Source organism: Schistocerca americana, chromosome 1 (assembly GCF_021461395.2).
Source record: "Schistocerca americana isolate TAMUIC-IGC-003095 chromosome 1, iqSchAmer2.1, whole genome shotgun sequence".
NCBI classification, from domain to species: domain Eukaryota; kingdom Metazoa; phylum Arthropoda; class Insecta; order Orthoptera; family Acrididae; genus Schistocerca; species Schistocerca americana.
The window spans coordinates 719,559,232-719,580,486 of NC_060119.1; the positions used below are offsets into that span (position 1 = coordinate 719,559,232).

The following is a 21,255-nucleotide window of genomic DNA, read 5'->3' on the forward strand; positions in this document are numbered from 1 at the left end:
GATTATATTTTCACTCAATTTGGGCGCATAGATGACTGGCGTATTGTGACGAGGCAGTTCTTCGGTCGCCATTGACCAGACGTTTTCAGTTGGTGAGAGATCTGGAGAATGTGCTGGCCAGGGCAGCAGTCGAACATTTTCTGTATCCAGAAAGGCCCGTACAGGACCTGCAACTTGCGGTCGTGCATTATCCTGCTGAAATGTAGGGTTTCGCAGGGATCGAATGAAGGGTAGAGCGACGGGTCGTAACACATCTGAAATGTAACGCAAACTGTTCTAAGTGCCGTCAATGCGAACAAGAGGTGACCGACACGTGTAACCAATGGCACCCCATACCATTAGGCCGGGTGATACGCCAGTATGGCGATGACGAATACACGCTTCCAATGTGCGTTCACCGCGATGTCGTCAAACACGGATGCGACCATCATGATGCTGTAAACAGAACCTGGATTCATCCGAAAAAATGACGTTTTTCCATTCGTGCACCCAGGTTCGTCGTTGAGTACACCATCGCAGGCGCTCGTGTCTGTGATGCAGCGTCAAGGGTAACCGCAGCCATGGTCTGCCAGTTGATAGTCCATGCTGCTGCAAACGACGTCGAACTGTTCGTACAGATGGTTGCTGTCTTGCAAACGTCCCGATCTGTTGACTCAGGGATCGAGACGTGGCTGTACGATCCGTTACAACCATGCGGATATGATGCCTGTCATCTCGACTGCTAGTGATACGAGGCCGTTGGGATTCAGCACGGCGTTCCGTATTACCCTCCTGAACCCACCGATTCCATATTGTGCTAACAGTCATTGGATCTCGACCAACGTGAGCAGCAATGTTGCGATACGATAAACTGCAATCGCGATAGGATACAATCCGACGTTTACCAAAGTTGGAAACGTGATGGTACGCATTTCTCCTCCTTACACGAGACATCACAACAACATTTCACCAGGCAACGCCGGTCAACTGCTGTTCGTGTACGAGAAATCGGTTGGAAAGTTCCCTTATGTCAGCACGTTGTAGGTGTCGCCACCGGCGCCAACCGTGTGTGAATGCTCTGAAGAGCTAATCATTTGCATATCACAGCATCTTTTTCCTGTCGGTTAAATTTCGCGTCTGTAGCACGTCATCTTCGAGGTGTAGCAGTTTTAATGGCCAGTAGTGTATATTAGCGGAAGTAGAATCCTCTGGCAGTTAGTTCAGTTGTCGATTCTCTAAATTTTCTCAGAAGTGTTCCTTGAAAAGAATGTCGCCTTCCCTACAGGAATTCCCATTTGAGTCTCTGAAGCTTCTCCGTAACACGTGTTTGAACCCATCGGTAACAAATCTAGCAGCCCCCCTCTGAATTGCCTCGAAGTCTTTCTTTAATCCGACGTGGTATGGATTCAAAACTCTTAAGCAGTAGTCAAGAATTGGTCACACCAGTGTCATATATGCGATCTCCTTTACACGTGAACCACGTTTTCCTAAAATTATCCCAATAAAACGAAGCCGACTATTTGCCTTCCCTACCACAGTTCTCATATGCTCGTTTCGCCTCATATAGCCTTACAACGTTACGCCCAGATCTTTAAACGACTTGACTGTGTAAAGCAGGACACTAGTATCCGAACATTACAGGATTGTTCTTCCTACTCATCCACATTAACTTAGATTTTTCCACATTCAGGTCTAGCACACATTCATCACGCCAACTGGAAATGTCGTCTAAGTCCTACAGTCATTCAAATTCTACACCTTACATCGCAGCAGCATCAGCAAACAACCGCAGATTGCTGCCCACCGCCGGCCGGTGTGGCCGTGCGGTTCTAGGCGCTTCAGTCTGGAACCGCGAGACCGCTACGGTCGCAGGTTCGAATCCTGCCTCGGGCATGGATGGTTGTGATGTACTTAGGTTAGTTAGGTTTAAGTAGTTCTAAGTTCTAGGGGACTGATGACCACAGATGTTAAGTCCCATAGTGCTCAGAGCCTTTTTTTTTTGCCCCCCACCCATCCGCCAAATCATTTATGTACATAGAGAACAATATCAGTCCTATCACACTTTGCTTGGATCCTTGTCTCTGATGAACACTCACTGTCGAGGACAACATACTGGGTTCTATCGGCTGCTGTCCATAATCAATCCACTTAGCACTGTACTTACTGACTCGTTCTCAAATTCCAATACAGGAAATTACAAAATAAGGGAGTCACATTGATCTGCTCATTGATGGGTACTTCTTAATACTCGATTACATTCAGTGCGAAACCAATCAAAAATAAAAACAGAGGTACATGGGTGTCACCTGCGACGTGAATTTCACAGGTAGCGTCTGTTGTTGTAAGTGAGGAATGTCAAGAGCGCAGAACGGTCAGTTTTCCGAAGCTGAAGAATCAAATGCGGTGAGGCGTCACAATGACAAACGAGTATCACTTGGAAGCGAGAGATTGCTTCTAATGTGACAGTGAAACGTTGTTACGGAGTGTCCGTGACTCAATAGCTACTACACGGACCGGATATTTGTACTCCGGAAAACGTCAAATACTGAATACTATCATTCCGAAAAAATCGTATGCATCCATGCCTGACATCACTAGCTCCACTTATTACATCCTCAGGTGTGAAGATAACGAAGAACTTTATTTCTTGCATTATGCTTTGCGTACGTCCGTACTCATAAAGGAACACCAGTATGAGACAGAACATATTTTTGTCCGTCGTGCCGACTGTGCGGTTTGCGGTGTGTCATTTCCTCAACAGTGTATCAGTAACGGAAGAATGTCTGGACCGCGCTTTAGTTTCAAGCTGACTTAACAACAATGCGATGTTCTTTAAACGCAACATCACAGATATTGCGTGGTAACAGATCTTTGCTAAGAATTGGTTACCTGCGATATGATCATAGAGCTGAAAGACATCGTAGAGATGAAGAACGGATCAAAAGCGTGAGAGTTGACAGAGCCATGAGAAAAAGGCCACTTCAGCTCTAGACGTGAGTCCCCATAATTGTGATCAATGGTTTGCGAGCCCTTCCCTCTCCTTGAAAGACTGAAATGTTGATTACTTGTTGTTAATTTGAATTAACATCTTTATGTGTACCTACCGAGTCGATCCCAATTTATTTACAAAATGGTTCAAATGGCTTTGAGCACTATGGGACTTAACATCTGAGGTCATCAGTACCCTAGAACTTAGAACTACTTAAACCTAACTAACCTAAGGACATCACACACATCCATGCCCGAGGCAGGATTCGAACCTGCGACCGTAGCAGTGGCGCGGTTCCGGACTGAAGCGCCTAGAACCGCTCGGCCACTCCGGCCGGCTATTTATTTACACGAAAGGAATACATGTAGTAAACCCGTAATACTCTCTAAGGAGAGAAGAGAAACACGCGTCACGAAGAACTTACTCGAATGGGACGGAAGTCGGTGAATATGACGTACACGTACAGACAAAAAATCATTACAAGTTCACAAAAGTGGATGATTTATTGAAGAGATTGGGCTTCACAAATTGAGCAGTCAGTAACGTATTGGTCCACTTCTGGCCCTTATGCAAGAAGTTATTCCCTCTGGAAGATTTCCAGCAAGTCAGTCAATACCAAACCGAACAGTTGCTTACGTACGGGCCAAAGGTGGACCAACACGTTATTGACTTGCTCAGTTTTTGAAGCTCTTTCTGTTGAATAAATTACCTGGTTTTCTGAAATTGTAATGATTTGTTTATCTGTACAAGTAAATGATTACATCTTCCGAACTCCGTCCTATTCGGATAATACCTTCGTCGTACGGTATTTTAGAATGTACATGCTATCTTTTGACGCTGTGAGTTGCTGTATACAGCTTACTCTTCTTGACTCAGGTTTGTTCGTCTCATCCATCTTCATTACATAACTTACTGTCCTTTCTTGGTAGGAGATTTTGTGCTGATTCATTTGTCCTTGGTGAAGTTGTGATGAGGATGGACTTGGAAATGTAGCCGAAGTAGATTTACAATAATGCCACGTGTTTCCATTGCAGAAACAGCTACATTGTTTTACACAGCGAATATTTCAAACATACGAACGAATTTATGTATCCGTATTACCATTTGATGGACTGAGATTTAGATTAATAGTAAGTGGTTAAGTATGCATGTCTTCGAAATATCAGTTCCAGTATCTCAAATTGTATGCCTTAGCTCTTCATAAATGAAGGAAAGGCAAAGTATAATCAAATACTATGAATGCTGTTGCCCAGATTGAGCATAGTACTCAAAGAATTACAGGTATTGGAGTGTGAATTATTTTTTACCTACTTATTTCTCTTCATACCTCGAGGTTAAGATCAGTGAGTTTCAAACTTTTTGTTGTTAAAGAGCCAATATTGATATTGTGGACCTATACCTCGATTCACGTTTTCGCTGGCTCTACTGTTTGCTTTGTTTTAATATTACTCGCGTAACAACTAATATATAAGATAAAATATGTTGCTACGAAAAGAGCCCCGAAATACCTTTTAGTGATGCTGTGCTATGACTTTCTTTGGATCATTAATTTTCAACAAAACAAAATATATTATGTTCTTATTATTCTGGATCTGGCTTTCTATTAAAGGAACATTTTTTCGTTACTGTAACTCGCCATAAAGTTCAACACATCTTCCTTACTTTATAGTTATTGAAAAGTTTAAAGAAAATTACTTCGTTATCAATACTGATGATACAGTACACAATGATTGTTTTGCAGTGGATTTTTGTTAACAGTAAAACACCAATAATTACCACGACTAACACGAGAACATGAGACTATTGTCATAGAAAAAGATGTTTTTACTATAAGGTTTGCAAGACCAGAACTACGCACAGCAAGATTTATTTTATGTTATGGAGGTAAATTATCTTTTTGCACTGTTAATAATATATTATCAGCAGCCCGCGTCAACCTGTAAAACACATCATAAAATTTGCTGCTCTGCAATTCCGGAAGCTGAAAGAAATAATTTTTGTTCACTATTACCTGCCCGCTTCTTTGCGGTATGATTGATTTCATTTAATGCAGTTTGAATGCGCCGTGGCAGGGGCTCGTTCGTTCGTAGCGCAGCTCTGCACCAGGAATAATATTTAAATAACTGAAAATGGCTTAAAGGGATGGGATAAAATACCAGGCAAGTTTATTACAAATCATAATGCAAGGTTTCACTAAGTAACTCTATTGAAAACATTTAAACAAATCAAGTTATTACACACGTTTCCAAGGCTATATCTAATGGCGTCCCTCTCACAATCTTGACAAAAGAATGCTACGCAAGCGTACAAAATAACGTCACAGGCTCTTCCTACTCACGTAATTCCAAGAAGACGACAGAGAAATTAATGTTTGTTCTGTACTATTTATACTAGTCACATATTCTCATCTTTGTTTGATATTTAATAAGTATCGTCTGTGGCGGTTTCAGTACTCGCCGACACAGATATTATCTAAATAAAAAATACCAGTACATAATTCTATACAAGAACAAAACATGACACACAATGCTTTCTCTTTATTACATAATATGTCTTTAGCTAAGAGACGCTACAACGTATGTGTTATGAGCCCCCAGTAGACTAGCTGTAGTACGGGAGCGATAAGTTAGCCACCGGCCCCAAAGTACTGATAGTTTAAAATCTGCACTATTTGGAGTATTTCGTGTCGACTGTTGTCTGTATGATTCCCTCGGTGGCACCAAAGCTGGGAGACTGTAATTGCCTGAAGAAGTGTTGTTATATTGTCTGTATGATCGGATCGTTAATTGATTAACAACAGTAATTGTACTTATATTAAAACGCATTATGCGGTATGATACACGGTCAGAAAATTTACCAAATGTTCCGAATATTTATCGCTTAGTATTTCAACAGCTTTGATTTAGTTTCATATTTCTTGCTAAAAATAAGTACCGCATTTGAAGACGATAGTCTGTAATGCGCATTCACAATTCCATGTTACTTCCATGTCAGTATTTATACCCTAGCAGCTGATCGATAAAAATCGCGCACACCTGTGAGTTTTCAGTTGTGGAAGACAAACAAAAAAACATTCTCCTCACACATCCCGTAACCCCACAGTGGTCGCGCTACTTTAGCCCCTGCCTCGTGAAATAAGCGGCCAACTTAGCTTGCGGCCGAATTCACCAATCTCAATTAAAATTAAGCACATCTTAAAATATTGTTCTCTCCGTAAGTAATTTTGTTTGTTACTGAGCAGAAAACAACACCCTGAAGAAGCTCTTAACGTTAGTTGACTTTTTCAGTTCGGGTGGTAGTTGCCAGACGCGTACTGTTATAAAATACGACTAAGAACCACGGGCCGCACAAATACTTTATTCATGCCACATACGGCTCGCAGCCACTCGTTGACAACAGAAGGTATTGGCGATTTATTTTCCTTAACCCTCACGGATACTGTCACATCGTGTGATGCAGTGACGTGAGCATTGCACTAAGCCAGTGATAGAAGCGTCGCCAGGCCATCACACACAGTAACGTCTGCAAAAATTGTTGCAACGTACTCAATTTCCAATGAAATAACGTTACGAGGTGTCAGTAACCTAATAGCGAAAGTCCGTGTTACACCAAGCTCAGTCGTCATAGAAATAGCATGTGTCGATGTGTCGGTATGCCCCGTAGACACTGAATTACGCGTTTCACTGTCTGAATGTGAATGAGGACGTAAGAGGCAGAATGGCTGGCCTCCGGGAATTGGAGTAGTACAGGGCGGGCATATTGCTACGACAGTGACCTTTGTGTGGTTAGAAAGGGGTCGTACACAGCGACTAGTGAATACAAAACCATGTGAAGCGCTGACGATATTGTGTGCATTGCCTTAACGGTTCTTGTTTCTACGTTCACAGTGTTTACCTGACGTAGGAGCACTGCCAAGTAATTTAGACCTGTCCGCGTCGAGGGTTTGGCTCTGTTGCGCGCTGGACGTATGATACTCCTTTTTTGGCGTATTGTGTGGCCAAATGTGTATTAGAGTCTGCCTGTTCCTGCTATTTTGCAGTCTGTATTGTTGAAATAGCGCAGAGGACAAAGGCAAGTCTGCAGTCGAGTGCTACGTATTGTAAAAGAAAATCTATTGAGCTCCCGCTGTGTTGAGATGGTTTTACAGTGCGACTCTACAAGCCAGTTAGATCAACAAATTTTGCAAATCACGATGGATGCCATTGCATCAGTCTGAATATTTATATTTATTGATTTCAGAGAGCACTTCCGTTGAAGTGTTCGGGGAGGGAACCTAAATGCAGGAAAGCGTCGAACGAGAGCATTCCATACGTGCTGAGCAACAAATTATCGAAGGTAATGGTTCAAGTGGTTCAAATGGCTCTGAGCACTATGGGACTTAACATTTGAGGTCATCAGTCCCCTACACTTAGAAACCACTTAAACCAAACTAACCTAAGGACATCACACACATCAATACCCGAGGTAGGATTCGAATCTGTGACCGTAGCGGTCGCGCGGTTCCAGACTGAAGCGCCTAGAACCGCTCTGCCACACCGGCCGGCGAACGTAATGGCTAATGCGAAGTTTTCAGGACTGGTCACGAGTCGTGCCTGGGGAGCTCTATAGATAAGAACACAGCCCGCGCAAGGCAAAGTTTTTGGTTCGAGTCCCATTACAGCATGCAGCTTTAATCTGCCAGAAAGTTTTAACGTTCAGATAGTTTTGACTGAACTGTACTAGCGGAATGTAATGAGCCTTACGGTTACCTAGATGAAAAATACGGACTGCATTTTGCAGTGAGGTTGAAACGCCATGCATAGAAGTAAGTACCCATTGTATTCTTCTGTGAGATTGGTTGCGGTCGTCTCGGAGTCTGGTTAATCTAAATGCCATCATTGTACTTTGGTAGTAATGCCAATAGTATTTTTGTGCGTCGAATATCATCACAATTGAAGTGTGTGATGTTTTGTGGTGACATCGCTGTAAGCTGCTGTCTTACCCTGGCCTCTATCTAACACTGACCAGTAAATCAGGCGTACCAGCTGTCAGCTTGAAAAGCAGTGCTGCAGGTGGCGGCGTGTGGAAGCGTCGTCCCAGGGGCACCCTGTGTCACACGGCTGGAGCCCCGCAATCACCCAGCTACTCCGGTCCCGCCTCCTTGTCTCCCACGTGTCACGCCCAATTGGCCACCGAGATGTCACTGCACGAGTGACCGGCTACAAATGAAGCGCTTGAAATAAGAAACCTTTTTTAACGCCAGAAAACTCTCTCATCTCGAATGTTTCAACTTGCAAGAGTATTAGACAGGAAACTGTAAGCGCAAGTTAACATAGTAACAAAATACACTGAAGTGCCAAAGAAACTGGTATAGGCATGCGTATTCAAATACAGAGATACACTACTGGACAATAAAATTGCTACACCATGAAGATGACGTGCTACAGACGCGAAATTTAACCGACAGGAAGAAGATGCTGTGATATGCAAATGATTAGCTTTTCAGAGCATTCACACAAGGTTGGCGCCGGTGGCGACACCTACAACGTGCTGACATGAGGAATGTTTCCAACCGATTTCTCATATACAAACAGCAGTTGACCAGTGTTGCCTGGTGAAACGTTGTTGTGATGCCTCGTGTAAGGAGGAGAAATGCGTACCATCACGTTTCCGACTTTGATAAAGGTCGGATTGTAGCGTATCGCGATTGCAGTTTATCGTATCGCAACATTGCTGCTCGTGTTGGTCGAGATCCAATGACTGTTAGCACAATATGGAATTGGTGGGTTCAGGAGGGTAATACGGAACGCCGTGCTGGATCCCAACGGCCTCGTATTACTAGCAGTCGAGATGACAGGCATCTTATGCGCATGGCTGTAACGGATCGTGCAGCCACGCCTCGATCCCTGAGTCAACAGATCGGGACGTTTGCAAGACAGCAACCATCTGCACGAACAGTTCGACGTCGTTTGCAGCAGCATGGACTATCAGCTGGCAGACCATGGCTGCGGTTACCCTTGACGCTGCATCAGAGACAGGAGCGCCTGCGAGGGTGTATTCAACGACGAACCTGGGTGCACGAATGGCAAAACGTCATTTTTTCGGATGAATCCAATTCTGTTTCCAGCATCATGATGGTCGCATCCGTGTTTGGCGACATCGCGGTGAACGCACATTGGAAGCGTGTATTCGTCATCGCCATACTGGCGTATCACCCGGCGCGATGGTATGAGGTGCCATTGGTTACACGTCTCGGTCACTTCTTGTTCGCATTGACGGCAGTTTGAACAGTGAACATTACATTTCAGATGTGTTACGACCCGTGGCTCTACGCTTCATTCGATCCCTGCGCAACCCTACATTTCAGCAGGATAATGCACGACCGCAAGTTGCAGGTCCTGTACGGGCCTTTCTGGATACAGAAAATGTTCGACTGCTGTCCTGGCCAGCACATTCTCCAGATCTCTCACCAACTGAAAACGTCTGGTCATTGGTGGCCGAGCTACTGGCTCGTCCCAATACACCAGTCACTACTCTTTATGATCTGTGGTATTTTGTTGAAGCTGCATGGGTAGCTGTACATGTACACGCCATCCAAGCTCTGTTTGACTCAATGCCCGTCGTATCAAAGCCGTTATTACGGCCAGAGGTGGTTGTTCTGGGTACTGATTTCTCAGGATCTGTGCACCCAAATTGCGTGACCAGCGCGAGAGTGCGACGGTTGGGTGGAAACACACACCGGAATCAATCACCGTGATGGCGGGGTTTGAGGGCGGACACAGAAATCAAGTAGCCTATTCCGATGGTTTAGAGCCTCATCTCACTCAACCCATTAGAGAACAAAAAACTGAGTTACCATACAAGATGTTTATTTGTCAGTAATGGCAGTGTCTAACCATATAACCTAGTGTACAATCACATTTGCAACGCCCAAGTAACGTTTGAATATCAGTATCAACCGTTAGAACACAAAGGTTTGCAGTTACATTGTAAATGAAGTGTAGAATCAAATGCGTCGGTTTCTATTTGCAAAAGCAGGCACACTTGATATTTGTCGATTACAGCGCCCTCTATCACGAACAGAAAACAATGGTGTGAATAAACGACATATACTTTCGAGCGTAGAATCCGAACATGCAATAAAAATGGAGGGGTTCCCATTTGAAAGTACGAAGTTGGCTACGCCCATGCAGGAGGGGTGGTTCGGTGGTCCCCATTACCAATATTAACTTTTCACTTACAGTATTTTTTCGTACAGTGTGTCGTTTTCGAAATTCGTAGTTGTCTGAAGTTAAAATACACACCTTGTATAACTAGCCAATGTCCAAACACACGATGTTTAGAATGCTTTGTGTAGCAGGAAATAGTTAATATTTGGTTAGAAAGGTCCAGAAGAGGTAACTATAATGTTTTGGGGAGCATATGCTAAATTCAAGGAGAATTACCCCCGATACAAGAGGAGGAGAGTGATTTTGCTTATCAGTGTATTTAAAGTTTTAAACCACTTGGTATGCACATCGTGACGTCGGACAATCTCACTTTCCTTAGAAACGTTACTAAATAATGTATTTTAGATATAACGCCTATTTTGAGATTACCGAGTATGAATTACAGAATTCGATGGAAGTGAAAGGCAGTGTAGAGACATAGCTCGACGTTCTGCATCAGCCACCGATGGAGATTGCGCGGCGGTGAAATGGCCTCGCATTTGGGAGTAACAGAGCTCCCCTTCCGGCGATCCAGATTTAGTTCGATCGTGGTTTTTGGTGAATCGCTTAGCACGGTTTCCTGGATGGTTTTTTCGAAACGGTCACTGTTGATTTCCTGACCCATCTTCGTGGAGTCTTGGGGCCCTTATTGTCGGAGGAACGTTAAACTGTAATTCTTTTTCTTACTTTCGTTTTACTGAAACTTTTCGGAAACAACATGCGCGTAATAGTTATCAGTAATTTTAGGTAATCATAGAACTAGTTAGTATAACTGTGGGAAAACTTCACTCTTCTGAAGCAGCTGTGTTTTTAGACTTAAAGTTAGGGTCGTTTGAAATTAGAACTTGTCAATAAATGAATTTCTACACTGTCACTTCCTTTCTAATTGGTTTCGTGAATTCACGACAGAGAGAAAATAAATTCATGTACTTCATTTATTCTCTTACAGCATTAGGATACATGAAGAGAAGACGTCTTAGACGGTGTCTCTTTTAGTTTCTCTTTGCTACTAACAGGAGGAGTTGTGAAAACGGAAAATTTGATTTTGATTTTGACTATTTGTTCCCAGTACCTTAACTGCTCCAAATTGCAGTTGTTCAGCCTTGTGTAGGGTAATGATTTCATGAGCAGAAGCAGGCTAATTGATTTAATGTAATTAATGCAGTATTACAGTAATCCCCGATCGTCAGATAAAGAATCACTGCATTCATTTAGCTTTTAATTTTTCCAGAATTTCTTAATCTCGCCAGTTTTTAAAGATTTGCTTAATGAGTCTTTACAAAACTGTATCTGTTAATTTCTGTAGATGCTACGCAAAATATTTAAATCGATGTCTAAAGCTGCGACGTTGATGAAGGAGAACTGGGAAACGCTTTTAATGTAATCTGAATGGCCCGCGCAGCACTTTCAGTTTTAATGAGGTCGTTCGAAGTGAACTGCGTATGAAGTACCATCTGCGAGAAGCTATAGCGTGGTGTTTCTGTGCATTCATCAGTCGTGTTAACCACGTAGATTTTCTCACTGCATAAACACGTTTAATCTTCCACACAGATTTTTCTCGTCCTTTCGAGTTTCTTATAACGTATTAGAGCAACATCTAATTGGTACCTTCGTGATATGAAATACAAGTTTATGTAAGACTTCCTTTGCTAACGTTACTGAGAGTTGCAACGGTGCTGGAGAAGTAAGTACTTTTCCGTCTCATATGATCCCTAAATTTAATGCCGTACACTTGGGATCTTCTTCTTCCTTCCTTCCGACTGTTTACTTCTGACAGGATACAGCCGAGGTTTTCTGCCCGAGATACCATCCCTGGATCTAGTTCCTCATGCTTATTACAGACTTTTGTCTTATAACAGGAATACAATCCAAAAGCACGACACCATGCTCCACAGCAAACTACTATAGCACAAAATTACGAGTGATGATACGTACCTCAAACAACGTTATGAGAATTGCCACGTTAACTGACACGGATACATATTGAAACACGTATGTAACACAGCAGCGATGGCGAGGCATTGTAGCATCTGTGACCAGAGAGTATGCGCTTGACCGCGCGAGTGTTGCGAGCGGTTCTCAGTCAGTAGTAGTCTTTGCGAGTTAGTTGTCGCTATGCAGAGTAGCAGTCAGTCAGTCGTTGCGAGTCTGTAGCTCTGTCTAGTTGAGAGCAGTACTCAGTCTGTAGTCGTCATGCAGAGCGGTCGGTCAGTAGTAGCAGCCCAGTGCGGTTGTGTGATGTAGGCGGTCGGCAACACTGGTCAAGAAGAGGAATAAGGTATACTGTTAATTAATATAATCATTAGATAATGAAAAATTTTATTTATTGTAATTATTCTCCAACAAGTCTCCCAATAATAATTTTTTTATTTCAAAAGCATTTTCTCAAAAATTTAATTTTTTATTGAACTCAAGATTTCGTTGCACTTCCCATTTCATTCCACTTCTTTTGAAGAAAAACTCCACTAAAATCACAAAAAAAGAGAATATTATTATTTGCAATGCAGTTCCTCGAAGCGGTGCGCAACAACAAGAGCAGATATGTGACATCCATTTATTCTGAGGTAAGACTTTAATTCTGATTGTTTTACACAGGGCCAAAGACCGATATTTCGGTTTAATTGAATTTTTTGTCACTGAATGGACTTTAATTTTTTGAAAGATTTATATTTGAGTCAGATTGCGAATTTCACGTTTTGGTTGCCATTGTCAACACAATTTTGTGGGCGAGGTTACACTTGGCTCCCATTTCTATTAAGTATTGCTATATTTTCTTTTAAAATTACGGTGGGGAGGTTACACTTGGCGACACCCAGTCCAGGATCGAATTTCGTTGAGAGTCTTTTGAGCGACAGTCAGATATCTGCTCTTGTTTGCTTAGATATAATTAGGATTTAGCGCAACGCTTTTAATAATATTGTGACTCTCTACAGGTCAACGGCAATTTGTTGCTTTGTTGTATTTGTGTGTTGCTTTTGCATTGTGTTGATTTGTTTTGTGAAAAATTTTGACTATTGTAAAAATGCCGCGAAAGACTGTGAATAGTGTATCGCGAAGTATTGTGAATGAAATTACCGACTTAAACAACGTGACCGATAGTAATTGTGATACGCAACGTAATGATGACAATCCTGCGTTCACTAACGATCAGTGCATTCCAACCACTAATGATGACTTTCACCTTAATGATGAACAAACGAACTCAATTGTCTCGTCTGTTAACTTGACGACAATTGATGACGCAGAACGCTCTATTGTAATGAGCGCTGCAGAGCTTAACACACCCGATTTGGAAAACCCAAGTAACGAACAGACAAATTTGTCTAATGAATATGAACAGATCACACAAAGTACGATGGATCTATTTAATTCCGAAATAGTGACCGACAGTATACATACGGCTGATAAACCTTTTTGTAAATTACAGAATGACCAAATGGTCATACAAAACGCGACAATTGTAGAAACACCATCAAACAGTACTGAGAATAGAGTAGGTAATGTCACCTTGGAGCAATTTATGGCAATATTGATAGATATCAAACAACAGAATGAGGAAACAGACAATAATTTCAAACAACTTAGGGAAGATAACAAACACTTAAATGAGAAACTTGACAATAATGACAAAAAACAAGACAAACTTAGTGAACAAATTAGAGACGTTGCCGCGCAGTGCCATGACACTAAGGAACAGTTGCGCGTGGAAATTGAGGCTTGTTCACAAAAAAATAGCGAAGAAATAAAGTCGGTTGCGCAAGAATTAAGGGAAATGCAAACAGCCGCGACAGATACACTCAGAGACGAAATTAGCGGAGTCGCCAAACAGTGCTCTGAAAAAGCTACACAATTACGGGACGAGTTTAGAGCAATGACGGTAGAACTTTCGCGCACTATGGACGCAAAGATAGACGCGAAATTCGAACAGCAGAACACTCAGATTAACGAGCGCTTTAATCAGCACATACAGAACAGTGATACGCGTTTCCGCAGATTTATTCAGGATCAAAACAAAGTAAAACGACAAGTCATGGAAACAATCACTGCTCAGAGACAAGAGGACAAACGTAAAATATTCGCGAAAGCGAAGACGTATGTAGACAATAATATTACTACAGTGTCCGACAAAATTAATACCATAGAACAATTGAACGCGGAATTACAGGATGAAATTTCTGATCTTAAAGCAAAAACAGATACACACACAGTAAATATTCAAACAGTGACAGATAGATTCGAACAACTAGATCTAACACAGGATTGCGATGTCATCAAAGCTGATGTTAAAAAACTGAGCGAAACTACGCGCAAGTTGCAAAAACAGATTAATGCGTCTGATTCTAAAACCGATGATCAGGTTAAAATACTGACTGAAAAATGTGATGAATTGGCCAGTCGTATTGATGTTATCGAAAATACTAATGACAATAAATCAGACGATACTGCACCGGTTTCTTTTATCCAAACACCTGAATTTCAAAATTTACAGCAGACAATTAATGAAATCGATTCATCTAACAACACGTTACGTCGGAAGTTATCAAATTTACAACAAGAAGTAACAGAGATGAAAAACATGTCAGTTAATAACATACCACAACAGACGCCACTTTGCGAACATTTGTCCGACTCACGCAGCGTGTATAATGTGAACAATTTACAGAGACTACGCAAATTAAAATCCGAAAAGCTACGAGACTTAAAATATGAAAAGCTACGCAACTTGAAGTACGAAACGACACAGACAAACAGATTCACACACAAACCCGAACGTGTTTTCAAATTCAATGACGAGAACGTAGATTACGAGCAATTTTTATCCGCCAGAAAATGTAAAGAACTTAATAATGACAGCGTACAGGTACACGCTTTGCACTGTATACGACAATTTATCTTTGTACATTCACCGCTATTACCTGTAATGCAAAAGCTAGCTTCGAACCAGATGCGACAATTTATTTTTGTATTTACAGCAGCATTGCCTATAATGATGAAACTAGAATTAGCAAGAATACAGCGATTTGCTTTTGGAATTTTACCGCTATTGCCTGTAACACAAAAGCTAAAATTTATTTGCAGTGCGTAAAGACCTCAGGGGATTCATTACGCTTTAATGAATATGTGCCGTAGCGAGCATAGGGCCCCGAGCTGTAGTAGTGCTGTTTCATCTTTAGTTTTCTGCACTGCTGCCTTTTCTTCTACTATCCTTTATATCTATCCAAACTGCTCTTTAACTATTGCTCTACCTAGTATTAAGAAACGTATGTAATGAAAACCGGATACGACAAATCTTTTACCGAATGTGACAATTTTCAGTAGGCACTCCAGTACCGCCGTAATTTTAATTACAGATAAAATCGTAATCATCAGTATGTATAAAATTTTGAGCAGTCGGAACCATATTTTTGGTAACAATAGATGTTTTTCACCACAATAGCATGAAAGTCAACCGCTTAGCATACGTAACCAACAATGCAGTCTACAAGGTCAACCAAACTTTAATGTTTCGCCGCGTGCACGTATAGTCCCAGCCCCAACAAATAGTAACGCATGGCAGCAAAGAAATAACTACGTACAGACAACACACTATTTCAACTCGCATCGCTATGCGCCGTATAGAAATTACTATCATGACAGACGTAAAAATGATGAGCACAATTTTCAGCGTACATTTAATAACAGTCGATCTTTTCAGCAGCAAGAACATTAGCAACAACACATTATCATGAATGATCCAGACAATAGGTGTCATCCATAGCGTAACACGTCAGTATGAAATAACAGAACAGTTCATACAGTGGATATGCCACAACATTCTCCCGTAAATAATAACACGTACGATAGAATTTAACCAGATACAGCACAGATTGCATACTACAGTAACGCAAACATTACTTTTGACAAGCAGAATTTTGCTCACGAGAATGTTATTTGAAGCATGCTTTGTTGAATGCTCCACTATTATCGCACCCAGATCTTACTAGAAATTTTTCCATTGCCACCGACAGTTCTAACACCGCTTTAGGCGTACACATTTTCCAGGAAATTGAAGAAGATGGTTCAATAGTAATCAAAAACATTGCATTTGCAAGCCGCATTCTGTCACCTGCTGAGCGAAATTACTCTGTTACAGAATTGGAAACATTATGTGTTGTATGGGCTTTTACGAGATTTCGGCATTTTCTTTATGGCAGACATACCACCGTTTACACAGACCATAGAGCTATACAATTTTTGCTTTCAGCTAAATTTACTCACGATAGATTAAGCAGATGGAAACTTTATTTACAAGAATTTAATTTTACAATAGTTCACATTCCCGGTACGCAAAATGTTATAGCAGACGCACTATCGCGTTCTCTCGGTAACAATCAGCAAGACGTAGCAACCAACTTCTGCAAAGCAAATTTCAGTGTCATGTACATTCAGCAGGTTGCATTTGAAAATTTTATTTCATCGTCATTACAGGACATAGCACAAGAACAAAATAAGGACAATGTGTGGAAAGAAATTAAACACCTTTGGCAAGATAGGAAAAATGTTACGATTAGGAACCACTACACTGTACGCAATGACATTCTGTTTCGCCGCTCTCATCCTGACAGCAACATTTGGTTATTATGCATTCCTGACGAACTGGTTAACAAACTAATTTGGTACACTCATTTAAGTTACGCACATTACGGAGCACGAAAATGTTTTCTTATACTGAGACAGAACTGTTATTTTACCAACATGGAAAAACGTATACGACGAGTTTTAGCGTCTTGTAAAATTTGCCAGAAAGCTAAATCAGACACCACTTCACATATTCCTACTTTATATCCCATTATACCTGTGAAATTAAGACACATGGCCGCAGTAGATATTTTTGGTCCGATTCCGAGAACTAACAGAGGTTTTTGCTACATTTTTGTCGCTGTTGAGCTCACTTCAAAATTTGTTACTTTCACTCCGTTACGCAAAGCTACTGCTAAAACTGTTTCGAAAGCATTTGTAAAACATTTTCTATTTCATGTAGGGCATGTAATGAAAGTAATTTCTGATAATGGATCTCAATTTCGTAGTAGTGTATGGACACGCATGTTACGAGCTAGAAACATTTCTCCGATCTATATATCCAAGTACCACGCTTCTTCGAACCCTTGTGAAAGATTAATGAAGGAAATTGGTAAGCTGTGCAGAATATACTGCCACAAAAGACATATTGATTGGGATACACACATACTCTCATTCCAAGATGTAATTAATTCCATTCCAAATGAATCCACTATGCTATCTCCGACTGTTATACTAAAAAACGTTGAACCACCGAACAAAATTAAAGAATTAATAGAATTCCCCAAAAATCGTCGCCTACGACACCACGAAATAATTGACATTGCGCTGAACAACATCAAACGTGCCGCAGAGCGCCGGAGAAGACAGCAAAAACAGGTTTGTACACGCCGCGACTTTCACGTTGGACAGAAGATATTAGTACGTACACACTATTTATCCAGCAAATTAAAAGGTAAGTGCAGTAAATTTGAACTTCTATACGCAGGTCCGTATCGGATTCGCAGTATCCCTCACCCCAATGTTGTACACGTCGAAACTTTGAGAACCAGAAAATCGAAAGGCAATCACCATATCTCAAACATTAAACCGTTTATTGAGTGAAACCACTGTATGATTCAACACACTATGATGCCATTTACTAATGCAATTAATTCACCTGACTAATTATTGATGATTATCGTATTTTTTTTCTTGGCAAGTGCCCGGCAAGGTAAGGTTAGCAGGTCGCTTTTCTTGTCGTTACACATCAGACCGTGCATATTTTTCCAGATGAATTTACACATTTACGACTATTTCTGCAATTATATTTATGTGACTACTTATTGATGATTATCGTATTTTTTTTTTCTTGGCAAGTGCCCGGCAAGGTAAGGTTAGCAGGTCGCTTTTCTTGTCGTTACACATCAGACCGTGCACATTTTCCATTTTTTTGTGTATATGACTGTACTCCAGTTTTGTTTGTATGCACTATGAAATAGTTAAGATATAACACACACCAGTCGACTTTGACATTTTTTTTTTGCCTTATGACATCTCAACATCGTGACTGTTTCACATTTTTTTTGCTACTGCATTGTATTATTCTGTGTACATTTTTTCGCATCCGAACACTGTCAATGTCTTGGACATATTACGTTTTCTGTCATGTTATGCTGTATGGTTAATTGTGTCACCATAAACCAGTCATTATTTAGTGGGTATAGGATTTAAATGCAAGACATTAATCTTTGTTCATCAATTTCAGAAAGGAATGATGATTCTAAGAAATAAATTTAACATAAATGGGAATTTCACCTACGGAATAAACGAAAGGAGATGCAATAACTTTATGAGGAAGAGTAAAGGGATCAGGATTAACAAGCATTAACAAGACTATACTATACTCATCACAGAATAGCAGTCTTAACTAATTTTTTCTTTCAGAATACAAGGTGATTGATGCAGGCTGTCAGACTGAACTACACATCTTAGTTTTAGTGATGAAATATGCTAGAGATAAGGAATAGTTATGTAATGAGTAATGAAGTGATTTTTTGCAGATGATAATGAATACTGATGAATAATGATGAAGGATATGATGTTATGAATAATGAAGTTTTTCGTTACAGGTGATGATAATAGTGAAGTTATGATAATATGGATAATGAATAATGAAGTTTTTTCTTTACAGATGAGGATAATGTTGAAGTTATGTATTTATGCTACGTAGTTATTTAAGTATTTGTTGCGGTTTGCTTTGACAGCAGGTGTTACATTGCATAGTAGGATGACGGAAAGTTTTGGAAAGGACAGCTATGGGACACATTTTATACACATTTCACTACTTGTTAATTCGAAGTTCACTACTTTTCAGCATAGTGTGCGTTTCTTCTTTCAGGTCAATAATCCGTTTTTGTATTTTTTCCAGGAGAAGTTTTTCATGACACTTACTAAACCTGTTACTTATTATACCTGTTCTAGTACTTGCATTTTTATATTTTTTACCCATTTGTGTTTATCATTTATAAATGTGATCACATGTACTGCCTTGTTACATAATCTTGCTACAGCTGACTCATGACGAATGACGTTACCTATCCTCATTTGCAGCAATAGGTCAAAAGCAAAAAGTATTATGCCTCAGCAATTAATTATCGATCCCAACGCAATGCATTGCTACCAAAAAAATGTATTACCAGTCCCACATAATGTCACTAGTTTATGATAATTCTGAATAATACTGATCAACTCTGATTCAAAATAATGCTTTGTCACTAGCTAATAACTGCCACTGTTTATTGTAATGCCTGTGATTACTAATGATTTGACTGTAATTAACTGATTTTTAATAATGACTTTGTAATGATCTGAATAATACTGAATGATGAACTATGTTTTATTCTATTCAATACTTGATGGCCACTGAGTGCCAATAATTAATGTCACTCCACGAATTGTTATTAATTATGCCATTGATTAGCTCTTGTTTCCAATGTTGATACTTTGTTGTTGGAAATGAATGTGACTGTTTCATAATGCTTTGTAATTAGGAAAAGACTAATGATTCTTAATAGATTGGAATGACACATAATTAATTAACTATGGTACTGTTTAATAATGCTTTGTAATTAATTAAGGCTAATAATTCTTAGTATATTGAAATGACAAATGATTAATTAATTAACTGTAATTAGACAAATGATTAATTAACGACAAATGATTAATTAACTGTAATTATACAAATGATTAATTAACTGTAATTAGACAAATGATTAATTAATGACAAATGATTAATCAACTGTAATTAGGAAAAGGTTAATGATTCTTAATTATACTCTGTAACTGAAAAGAATGCGATTATTTCATAATATTTTGTAACCAGGAAAAGAAGGCTACTGATTCTATGTAAAACAATTAATGAACATTTTTCTGTAATACTACATACTTGGTACAGAAATGTTCAATAACTGGGCTATGAATGCCACGAACTATCAATGAAGACTGTAATTGTCAATATTATGTGACTTGATGTCCTTCACCTCATAAGCTGACTACCCTGAATACTGCAATGTCCATTTGTCCTGTTTATCCCAGTGATCATGGAGCACTATATTTGGTTTTGCACTAATTCTACGTTGGTGTGCCTTGTAAGAGTGTGGTGTTGACACGACATGCTGTCCACCACCATGAGCGATGAAGACATTATTATGGTCCCACTGTTTGGTGTACCTAATGTACTGCCAAAATGAAAACATGGAACATTACTACGACAGTTCAGTGTCTTGGCTACACTGATAAATTCTGATGGGAAAAGAACTTCAAGTTGTGTCACTTGGTGTTGTACTACTGTGGAAAGATATGGACTTTCAGAGCAGCTGTGTGCAATCTAAAGTGCTACAACCATGATGCAATCCTTCCCTTTCCTATCCTGATTCTTGTCACATAAAAAAAAAAAAAAAAAAATTTTTTTTGGTAACATCATTTATGTTCATAGGTTATACATTTTTCGATTCGCTAAACTCCAGTGTGAGTACACTTATGTCACTGGTCGACATGATGTTTGCCATTATGTTTATTTGTTGTGAAAATACTAAAGACATTTTTCAGTGCATGTGCACTTTGGACATGAATTTTTTTTTTTTTTTTTTGCCATTATGTTTATTTGTTGTGAAAATGCTAAAGACATTTTTCAGTGCATGTACACTTGTCAACATAATATTTTTTGCCAGTCTGTTTATTTGTTCTGAATATGCTAAAGAATTTTTTCAGTGCCTGTGCACTTTGTTATCTGTCAAATAATTTGTATATACTTTTCTGATTTGCTACTATGTTTTGTACTCACATTTTGTCTTTGTCTGATATATTTTGTACTTAGTGCGTGTGCACAACATTTACTTTATGTACTACATCTAATTATTCTTGCCAGTCTGTTTATTTGTTCTGCATATGCTAAAGAATTTTTTCAGTGCCTGTGCACTTTATCTGTCAAAAAGTTTGTATATACTTTTTTCTGATTTGCTACTATGTTTAGTATTCACATTTTGTCTTTGTCTGATATAT

At 39.9% G+C, this 21,255-nt stretch overlaps 1 protein-coding gene across 1 annotated transcript in view; it reads left to right on the top strand.

Moving 5' to 3' along the window:
* LOC124593828 (peripheral plasma membrane protein CASK-like) overlaps positions 1-21,255 on the top strand; it is a 703,051-nt gene that overhangs the window by 596,345 nt on the left and 85,451 nt on the right. The window lies entirely within an intron of this gene.